This window comes from Cetorhinus maximus, chromosome 2 (assembly GCF_964194155.1).
Source record: "Cetorhinus maximus chromosome 2, sCetMax3.hap1.1, whole genome shotgun sequence".
Classification (NCBI taxonomy): domain Eukaryota; kingdom Metazoa; phylum Chordata; class Chondrichthyes; order Lamniformes; family Cetorhinidae; genus Cetorhinus; species Cetorhinus maximus.
In genome coordinates, this window is record NC_135880.1 from 179,388,133 (window position 1) to 179,398,120 (window position 9,988).

Sequence of the window (9,988 nt, forward strand, 5' to 3'; positions counted from 1 at the left end):
AGTTGCATCTTGTAGATGGTAACACTGCTGCCACTATGCATCGGTGGTGGAGGGAGTGGATATTTATTGCAGTAGATGGGTTGTCAATCAAGTGTGCTGCATTGTCCTGGATGGTATCAAGCATTGAGTGTTGTTGGAGCTGTACTCCTCTGGGAAAGCGGAGAGTATTCCATCACACTCCTGATTTGTGCCTTGTACATGGTGAACAGGCTTTGGGGAGTCAAGAGTTAGCATACTCCTGCTCCTACTTCCTATGTTCCTGTTTCCTATGATGAGTTGGGTCTCAACACAATACAAAGCAGAAATGTATTTTTTTTTGATGAGAAAATGTTAGGATCTATATACGTACATCCATCTACATCGTTGATAGAAGCCAATATTGAACTATTACTAAACGTCTAATTTTCTAATTAAAATAAATGCTGTAGTAAGAGAAGGAAAGCCTGTAGGGGATAACATATTCTCCTCTTCAAAAATCAGCAGGGAGGAGACCATTTGTCTTGTTGCTGATGTGTACAATATCAAATCCCAATGAGGTACTGCGACAAAATGTGTTTGATGTTGCTCCAAACTCTATTTCCATATCATTTTTTAAGGTCGAGGCAAATAATATTTACTTGGGAATATCAGAATGCCTGATTGGTATAACACTTCCTAACCAGGCTATCACATACATGGAATGTGTGGCACGAACGCAACCAGCATAACTGGTCAATGCCAGTATTTATGCTCCACACAAGCTGCCTCCCATCCCTCTTCATCTCATCTCATCCTATCAGCATATCTTTGTCCCCTGTTTGCTTCTCTCGCTTCCCCTAAAATGCTTCAATGCTCTTCACCTCAACTAATCCTTGAGTTTTTTTCTAGGATAGTCAATGTACCTGAACCAAAACAGCATTCTTCTGCTTACCACTTTAACCAAAATTCCTCCCTACCAGTGAGGAGCCAGCAACACTCCTGCTTCAGTTTAGTTAAGCCTCCTACTTGGTACATTGAGTGAAACCTATTCTATCACAATGGTATATATAGAACCATACTGAACAATCCCTATTATCTCAAAGCTAAACAGGCAAAAGTAAATGGTCTGATGGCTTTGTCTCTGTTTGACTGGCTTTTGATAAACACTTCCAATTATCCAGGCTTCCACATCTTGTTTAATGGCTACATCTTAAGTCAAAAAAATGCTGCATTTAATAAGTCAAAAACATTATAAACTCATGGACCTTCTATCCTGTATTAATAAAACCCAGCATGTTACAACAACTTTTAATTTACATCTTTGGCATCCTTCCATCTGTGTAAGATGGTAGATGTGCAGCAAATCAAATCTGTTGGAGATGGGGTAGCTTCATATGGTTCACTACTGCTAATGGCTGAAGGGACCGATCCACGAGAGGCAGGTTCAGCTGCAAGTGCTGCGTATGAGGTGGTGATCAGATGTGGTTGTGGGTTTTGAATTTGATGTTGGTGCCTGTTGCCAAGCCGCTGATTGTCATGGTGGCACATGGCAGCCCACAGGTGATGGCGCCATTTTCCTCTGCGGTCGGCTCATATCCAGGTGTAAAAGTTCGGGCCTTCTTGTCTTGCTTGCAAGCATCCTTGAAGGGGAACTTTGGGCGGCCAACTGGTCTTCTGGTCTGGCTACTTCACCGTACATAAAATCCTTGGGTAGGTGACCTTCTTCCATCCTGCAAACGTGCCCAAGTCACCTTTGCTTAATGAGTGCCAACAGACTTGACAGATTTGCCTCTGAGGGCCTTTTACAGATCAAACTATTTCTTATAACCAGGCAATCAAAATGTTAAACAAATCCAGAAAGTGCTAGAAACACAGATCAGTCAGTACCACTGGTTAGGACAGACAGGCACACACCCTTCTGATCCTTCCCTGTATTGCCAGCTTGACATGGTGGAGAGGCTTGTCTGCTCCAACCATCCCTTAAGCGATGCTGTCGGCAGCTGTTTGCCCCTGGTCAGGCCATCCACAGTAGCAAGGTTTGGGGGTGAGGCGCCAGACAAAGTCAAAAGGTGAAAAGCCCTCAACAGCACAACTGGCGAAAGCAGACTGTGTCTTTCACTGGCTGCGAATGCAGAAGGAGGCCACAGCAGCGAGTGGTCCCGGCCATCATGGTTCAACACAGCACCGAAATCTGACCACAAACCCATCAAGATCATGTGGACAAGGTCACGCCCGTTAAACAAAGTCATGTGCAGGCTTCTACCAGGGTCTTGGCCAAAGATCTGTGGGTTGAGAATCAACCTGTTCGGTCACATATAGACCCATGGCAGAAACTCACGACCCTGAGTAGACATCATCCTCAAATCAAGGGACAGCTGGCAACAGCCCTTCTTCAGAAGTGAAAACTAAGAGATGGACAAATAAATTCACAGGATCAAACACAGTCAGGAAATAATACCCGAGTGATTGGATGATGAAACAGATCATCTCGGTCAAATAAATGGAAAGAAACAATTCAAAACCAAAGGAATCGTGATCAGTTAATGCAATAAGGGGCCAGAGGGAAAAAGATGGAAAATATGGAAAACCTGAGGTCCAGCTTTCAAACTAGTACAGAAGATCCTTAAAAGAGGAAGGAAGGATCAACAGCTCAACTACTAGTATTGTGTTCCAATAAAGGTCTCCAAATATTAACCATTTTTTAACACTTAGACGGAAAAGGTGTGAATTGAGAATTACTGGCAGTTAACAGCCTTTGTTTTTGATATCTGACATCAGTTGAAAAACACAATTCAGGCTCTGTGGTTGAAATGAGATCAGAATATCTAAATGTCTTTCAAAGAAACTATCATTTGATTACTTTGATATCAAAGGCTAATGGGATTGTCATGATTTTTGTGCAGGATATTGGGCCGTAACCTCCGACTAGTGTCGGAAAGTGCTGACTCGCAGAATTAGAGGACATAAATGCACACTTACCTAGTCTTGAAAACTGCATTGACACTTCCGTTTGCCGGAGCAGCTTGGGGCCTTCATCGAAAGACTCCTCGCTGGTCCCACCGAACTCTAGGTCCAGTGTATTCAAGGAGGCCACGCCCCTTTTTTATAGCACTTGCTGCTGCTGTAAAGCAGGTAAGTTCAAAGAGCCAGGGAAATTGACAGGCCAGGGGGAAGGCAAGAGTCTAAAGTGAGTAGATAGGTGGTTGGGGGTGTCGGGGGTCGTGGGGGGTGGGGTGCTTGAGGTTGTCGGGGGGGTTGTGGGGGGTGGGGTGCTTGGGGGTGTCGTGGGGGGTGGGGTGCCTGGGGGTGTCCGGGGGTCGTGGGTTGCTTGGGGGTGTCCGGGGGTCAGGGCTGGGGGTGGGTGTCCTGAGGTGGGGGTCCTGAGGTGGGGGATGGGGTTGGGTTGGGTTGGGTTGGACGGGGGTCAATGGGGTTGGGGGTGAGGGTGGGGGTGGGTGTCCGAAGGTCAGGGTGTTCGAGGTTGGGGTGGGGGGTGTGGGGGTTGGGGGGTGGGTGTCCGAAGGTCAGGGTGTTCGAGGTCGGTGGAGGGAGGGTCGGGGGTTGGTGGGTGCCCGGAAGTCGGGGTGGGGTGGGGTGGTGTGTGGGGGGAGGTGGGATGGGGGGAGGTGGGATGGGGGGAGATGGGAAGGGTGTCCGGAGCTCAGGGGATCAAGGACTGTGGTGTCCAGAGGTCAGGGTGTCCGAGGTCGATTGTGGGGGAGGGACTGGGGGTGGTTGGGGGTTTCCAAGGTTGAGGGTGTCCGAGGTTGGTGGGGGTGGGGTGTTTGGGGGGGGGTGCTGGGGGTTCCGAAGTGCGGTGTCCGAGGTGTGGAGGGGGGTCCATGGTAGGTGGAGGGGGGTTGGTCCAAGGTGGGAAGGAGTGGTCCGAGGTCGGGGGAAGGGGTCCGAGGTCGGGGGCAGGGGTCCGAGGTTGGTGGGGCAGTTCAGGGTGTTATGGGGTTGTCGGCAGTCGGGTGTATAAGGGGATGGTGGGGGTGGGGGAGTCCTGTGGGTAGAGTGACGTGGATGTGGGGGAGTCTCGTGGGGTCGGTCTGGGTCTTTACAATAGTTACCCAGAAGAGGTTTTAATTCTTCTAACTTCTTCTGGGTAACTGTTGGTGTAACCCTGGCAGAACCATCCGAAGTTTGTGATTTAAATCACATTTTCAGATTGTTCCCAGGGCAGCGCAATTGTCCAGAGGAAGTTAGCACTTCTAGGCAATTGCCATGTAAACCCTTGCCTGGGAACTTGCCAGAGGGATTCCCCAGCACATCTTTGGGGTATCCCCCAAATCTAACGCTGGAGAGCGCGGAAGTTACAGACCATTGTCCTGGATTCTGTATCCTGATCACTCCCATATGTGGACCTCACATACTATATGATCTGAACTGCAGCTTTTCTCCATTTAGGTAAACTATAGCAGGAACGAGCGAGTAAAACAGAAGATGCTAATGCTATATGTCAGACACTACAATCTGTGCTGCCATTTGAATTCTCTTATCCTTAGAGATGCCAGACAAAATCAGCACAGTACTGAGATCAATAGCTGGTTTATTTACATGAAACACATGAATGGAAATTATACAGTTTTCACAATGAGAATATATTGACCTGCACAAAATTTTATAAAATACAATAAATATGCAACTTACTATCTAACATGGGATCACTTTCTGCAGCTTAATCCTGTGAAACTAAGCGGCTTCAGACTCCAGGTACCCTGACAGATATTGCTAAAAAATATCAAGAGGTGCGATCGGGTACACATAGAGATATTTCCACTTTTGGGGTTGCGAGGTAGGTGGCTGGGGAGTCCAAAACTAGTGGCCACAAATGTAAGATAGTCGCTAATTATTCAGGAGAATTCTCTTTATCCAGAGAGTGGTGAGAATGTGGAACTCACTACCATAGGGAGTGGTTGAGGCAAATAGCATGTGTTTAAAGAGAAGCTGGATAAACACACAAGGAGAGAAAGGAATAGAATGATATGCTGATAGGGTGAGATGAGTAGGGTGGGAGGTGGTTTGTGTGGAGCATAAATGCTGGCATGGACCAGTTGGGCTGAATGGCCTGTTTCTGTACTGTAAATTCTATGCAACTTTCAGTTCAGAGAGAGCACATCTTTGACAATGGATGTAGATTTATAGTTGAGCTTGAGTAGAATGTATAACAGGGAATTCTTATTCCAGTCATGATGTAGTCCAGACAAGAATGTCCTCAAGTTCCTGCCCCCAATGGAGGAACATAGACAAGGACAGTGTCTGTGTTGTGAGGGGAGGAGGGGCTATGAAGAGGTGGACACTGAAAGACTTGATTGGTTTAGAAGATGTTCCAGTAGCCCGTGAGGGGATATTAACTCTTTATTGTAACTGTTCCTGAGAGACCGAGGAAGGCAGTACGATCTAAAGTAATGTTGGGATTTCTGAAATGAGGGTCCCTGTATAAGAGGAGTCCGACGCTATAAAACCAAAAGGTTTAATTGTGATAAGTCAGTGGTTTGACCTTTTTATATAGTATGCACTGCACTAAATCAGGCCATTCGGTCCAATTTGTCCATGCTGGTGTTTATGCTGCACACGAGCCCCCTCTCACTCCTACTCCATCTCACTCTATCAGCACTTCCTTCTACTCCTTTCTTCATCATGTTCTTATCAGGTTTCCCCTTAAATGCATCTACGCTATTCACCTCAACTACTCCACGTGGTTCAAGTCAGAGATCAAGGCCGAGGTTGATAGATTTTTGGACTGTAAGGAATCAGGCGGAAAAGTGGAGTACAGTTCGAAGATCAACCATGATCCTATTGAATGATGAAGCAGGCTTGAGGGACCATATGGCCTACTCCTGCTCCCATTTTTTATATGGTACCAAGTTGCACATTCTCACCACTCTCCGGATAAAGAAGTTTCTCCTGAATTACCTATTAGATTTATTAGTGACTATCTTTTATTTCTGACTCTTATTTGAACTCCTCCACAAGCAGAAACATTTCAGAAGAGCCTCTATCTTTTATAGTTTAAATTAGGGAGTGTGTTTGTAGTGTTGTAGGAAATATTTGAGAGTTTTGACACAATTTTATTTTCTATGTTCAGGATTCTGCTGTCTGCACAGTAGCTGAAAGACCAGATGTCTTTGGAATTATAGATTAACCGTGCAAATTCAATAGCTCAATCTGGTTGTAGGATTTTGCCATGAAACGGGCTTCTTAACCATGTCAATCCCAATTAATGCTGTGGCAAACTGCCACTGATTCAGTGCGCTGTATCACAACCCCAGTATGTATCCATCATTCAACGGATGCTGTATTAACAAAAGCAAAGACTCTAAGGCTTTGATCGAGTGGGTACAGAGAGAATGTTTCCTCGTGTGGCCATCAATATAAGATAGGCATCAAGAAATCCAGCAGGGAATTCAGAAGAAACTTCTGAATGTGGAACTCGCTGCCACAGGGAGTGGTTAATTCGAATAGTATAGATGCATTTAACGAGAATTTAGACAAGCATACGAGTAAGGTTGCCAACCCTCCAGGATTGGCCTGGAGTCTCCAGGAATTGAAGATCAATCTCCAGGACACTTGTGTGTGCAACTCTGGAGAAAGATCATTGGGACATTAAATAGAATGCTTTTTTTTGTCATTTTCTTTGAACATTTCTCTTCACCAGATGTAAAAATATTGAAAATGGGGAATAAAAGGCTGCTTGGCTAATAGTCAAGTATCATTCAATTGGGTAATGAATCTTTTTGATTTCCAATTGGCATAGGAAGGCAGTATGTCACAAGGATAGATGTGTTGGCCGACTAATGGCTGGAGAGTGAGGGCAAGTCATGTAATGAAACCTCCAGGAATACATTTAATCGCACTTGGCAACCCTACGTATGAGGGAGAAGGGGATGGATGATAGATTGAGATAAGGAAAGATGGGAGTAGGTGCAAATAGAGCAGAAGCACTGACGTGGACTGGTTGGGCTGAATGGCCTGTTTCTGTGCCAAATATCCTGTCTAATCCTTTGTTGTAATCATTCACCAAAGAAAATTGGTAGAAGTTGATGTTTCTTATATGGACTATAGATTGAGGTGAGCAGATTTTGATTGTATTATATAATAATTTATACATAAAGTGTTTAACATAGTAAAATCTCCCAAAGTGTTTCGCAAGGGTTATCAGACAAAATTTGACACAGCCACCTAAGGAGGTATTAGGACACCAGACCAAAAGCTTGGTCAAAGAGGTAGCATTTAAAGGAGGGGAGAGAGGTAGAGAAGTTTAAGGAGGGAATTCCAGAGCTTAGGGCCTAGGCATCCGAAGCACTGCTGCAGATAAATGAGCATGTATTGTTATCTTTTTTTTAAAAATGTGGCCTTATCAGTTCCCCCCCTCACCACCATTGCTATTTTTCCATTTAATCACAACTTATGTACATAGCTTCCACTGGTGTTAGTTAACACATTCAGAACCATAATAGAATTTTAAAATTAAAAATATTTAAAGAGAGAGATAGACAGAGGCAGATAGACAGCAAAAGAGAAAGCGAGATCACAAAACAATGCATTTTCACTTTCTTCAGGAAATACTATGAATTAAATAAATGTACTTGTTCTCTGCTTTGGGCACAATCTAGGATGTTTGGCATCAGAAGGAAATCATTTAAGTTAAGAGGGAGATGTGCACAAGTCACAGATTGCAAAGCAATTTCATTCATCGAAAGGTTAAAATTAACATACTGCAGTAACCTAACCAAATGACATTACCTTGACGGTTGTTCTGCAGCAGTTATTTCCCTGTGGACACACGAGGTAGTTTCTCTTCAGTATCCCTGACGTCCGGGTGTGTCATGGTGCTGAAGGATGGCGAAACTGCAGCTGCTTCTGCAGCCCCTGCGAGACATCACTCACCATAAACACACATTAACCCGTGGAGAAGGAAGACAGTGAAGTGGCTGCAATCGAACGGCGGCTTCCATTCGCCAGGACCGAGCGAGAGAGCAAGATGCCTTATATTTAACACTCCTGAAGCTTGCACGTTATAACTGAGAGCCTGGCCCTGTCGTGTGACAAGTTCATCCTGGTTATTTTCCTCTGCATTTTGTGAAATTTTCCAAAATGTGGGACTTGCTACCACGTGGAGTGGTTGAGGTGAATAGAGTGGAAGCACTTGAGGGGAAGCTGGGTAAGCACACGAGGGAGAAAGGGATAGAAGGATATGCTGATGGGGTGAGATGAAGAGGGGCTGGGAGAGGGCTCACGTGGGGCATAATACCAGCATGGACCAGTTAGGCTGAATGGCCAGTTTCTGTGCTGTAAAATTCTAAGTAATATGAAAGGAAACAAAAATTGCAGGGCACTGGGTCCTCCTTATGCACCCAAGTCGTAAACTAAATGATTTCTAAAGACAGGCATTTCTCACTCAGCACAGACCCTGAGGATACTCTTCAGCCTCAGTAATCTTGCCAGTTAGGTTAATACCCTTTGTCCAGCTGGTAAATAGTCTCTCTGTCTCCTGCTCTCTCTATAAAAGTACGGTAAATCATTGACTGCAAAGGTCAGTGGCATCCTGAGGTTATGAAAGGTGATATTGCATCAGAAGTCTTGCTTTTCTTTCTTTCCTCTTTGGTCTACCTGTGGATTTTCTTCTTCAATTCAAACAAAATCTCTCTGGCCTTTTGCTATCCTTACCCGCTCTGTATCTCACAGGATCCTTGGAATCTATAGATATCTCAGTTTGTCCCACAGGAAATGTCTCAGAGACCATCAAACTCCCCCGGGAAGCGAGGGACTGCAAGGAGGGAGTGAGACAGCTACAAGCATCAGGCATCTGAGCATCTCCTGAGGATTCTACAAGCGTAAATCTCTCTGTGTGATGCAAAATGCTGAACTTGGGCCCCTTGCTGACACTTTCCTTAACACATAGCATTGCGATATTAACCCCCTTGACATCAAGGACATTGCAAGAACTCAAAACCTGACTTCAGTCATTAAGAACCGAGAGCCAGGGGGTGCCAGGATAAATTGGCTGGCCGGACCGCGAAATAGTGTATGAGACACTGCGAATTCCTTGCCTGCAAGATAATTACAACATTTGAAGATGCATACTGAAAAATGACACATGTACAAGCCACACATGCTAATACATATACGCAGGCAATGACACACGCACAGGTAAATGTTGATGCATTCCAATCTGTCATTGAACGCTCCTGCTGTGTGCAACTCGCCTTGACCAGAAAATCGCACATTAGCAAAATCAGAGCAGCCCTGCACCCTTTAGTCAATCCTAGAGAGGTGGGGCAGTCTGCACTCTGACCACACGCTCTCCCCCACCAGTGATGACATGGTCCCAGCATTGTCCTTGAAGTTGAACTGGACTCAGGATGGTGTGATTGTCAGAGTGCAGCTGGGTCTCAGATGATCCCCGGCGTGTGATTCCCCAGGATATGGTCAGATTGGGTTCCGTGAGATATTTGCTGTTTGGACTGGGGAGATTCGCAGGGTCAGGGTTGAACTGCGCCCAATAGAATTCCTGGCGTGTAGCTGGCTTAGATCCAGTGAGATTCTAGTGCAATCTGCAGGGATCCTTGGGGCTGGGGCTTGATTTCACCTGGTGAGATTCCTGGAATGGGACTGAACCTGGTCTATTACACTGGGATCATACTGTGCTCAGATGCTATCAGGGATGAGACTGAATTGGAGCCCAAGGTGATCAATGGAGATCTTCAGCTTGGATAAGCCCTGGGTTAGGAGTGAGCCTGAGCTAACCCTTGGGGAGGGATCAGGTGAGCCTGTGATGATCCCTGGGGTTTGATTCTGCTAGGTGATCCAGAGTGGACTGAGGGAGGGGCAGATGGATCCCTGGCAATGGATGGAGTCTAGGTGTCCTTCGGCTGGGAGACGGAGTGACTCCTGGGAGTGGGCATGACCTCTGGGGGATAAAGAGCGAACGCTGGATATGGAGAGTGACTCTTGGGGAATAGAGATTGACCAGTGGGTATGGGAGTGATCCCTGGTGATGGAGAGCGACTCCTAGGTATGGGAG